Genomic DNA, 1465 nt, shown 5'->3' on the forward strand with positions numbered 1-1465 from the left:
AGAAGCCCATTTCGGCCGACAAAAAAAAAAAAAAAAAGAAAAAGAAATATATGGATAGGATACTTTAGGATACTTGTTAAAGATATAATGGAAAGCCCTTAGAGGATTCTGTGTGAAAGCAGGAGTGTGAGACCCACAGAGAAGGTAGACAAAGATGCTTCTCTCTCCATCAACTCCATGGACCTTGGCCCAGCTCAAGTGTCCTGTACTCCCTCACCCCCTGTTGGGTTGGAGCCTGGCCTGGCCCATTTGTAACCTTGGGCTACAGTACTGGATAGTTAAACTCTGTCTCCTTAAAATCACCTTTATGCCAGATTAAACATGGGTAGATGCTTCAAGGTCAGTGAGAAGTTAAACAGGAGTCTGGGTTCTCTGCCAGCCCCTCCCTCTCTGTCCAGGGCCTTCCGAGGTTGTGCAGTGGGGCTGGAGGTAGGTGAAGTGCGGAGAGAGGCTGCTGAGAAGAGAGCTAAGCTAGCCCTTGCTGTAGCTCTGGGAGCATTTCCAGCATGGTGCCCAGGCCCTTTTTCCTGAGACCTGTCTGCACACCCGAGCTCATTCTGCAATGAGAACGGGTCCACGGAAGGCCCATCAGTTCCTCCTATCTCCTTAGGCAGTGAGCCACAGCAAGGATCCCCTGACGGGGCTCTTGGGGCAAGCGCAAGGTCAGATAGGGCAGGGCCTGGTTGGGAGTGAGGCAACAAGATGCCACCTGCCCTTTATTTGAATGAGGCTGGACCGTAACCCTGCTGGGGTAGCACTGCCCACCATGCTGGGGCATCTGGGCTGGTGGCCATGTGGCCAGGGTCTCTAGCCATGGACGTCCCTTGTGGCTGTTCGCTTTTCCTCCTGCTAAGGGGCAGGTGTCCCCCTCTGTCATAAAGTGGGAGCTCAGGCTTCAAGTCTAGGGCCTACCGGAGGAGAGAGCGTGGCTGTGCGGTGTACGTGGAGGACCTCGCTCCTGACCCTGCTGTCTCCCCTCTCAGGCTCCGTCAGCCTCCTCTGCTTGGCATCCACAAGGCCACGGTCAAAGTCACAGGCTTTCTGCCCCCCATACCGCAACTTGAGCCCCCTCCGCATAACACATCAGCACCTGTTCAAAGAAAAAGAGTCCCCAGACACAAGCTGTCATCTTGGGAACACAGCGCAGCCCTTGCCGGGGTGGAACCCAGGATGGAGTTTAGTGGCTGGAGGCTGGGGGAAGGGTGCGAGCTGGGAGCATGGGGGCCGAGTCCTCTGAGCCCCTTCCCCCGGAGCTGCCAGGGGAGCTAGCTTTTCTCCTCCCTCCTACCATTTATGGAGCTCGTGTTACGTGGTAGGCACTTTATAAATATTTTCTAGTTAATCCGCCTGACTTTTATAGCATGCTGTTACTATCCCTATTTTGCTGCTAAGGGACCCGAGGTTTAGGGAGGTGAGTCGGCAGGTCTCACCTGCAGACTGATAAAGAGTGGGTCTGAGTGCTGAA

At 54.4% G+C, this 1465-nt stretch overlaps 1 protein-coding gene across 4 annotated transcripts in view; it reads left to right on the forward strand.

Moving 5' to 3' along the window:
- The window catches only part of ACTN1 (actinin alpha 1), a 96536-nt gene that overhangs the window by 50421 nt on the left and 44650 nt on the right, over positions 1 to 1465 (forward strand). The window lies entirely within an intron of this gene.

This window comes from Lipotes vexillifer, unplaced genomic scaffold (genome assembly GCF_000442215.2).
Source record: "Lipotes vexillifer unplaced genomic scaffold, Lipotes_vexillifer_v1.1 scaffold197, whole genome shotgun sequence".
NCBI lineage: Eukaryota > Metazoa > Chordata > Mammalia > Artiodactyla > Lipotidae > Lipotes > Lipotes vexillifer.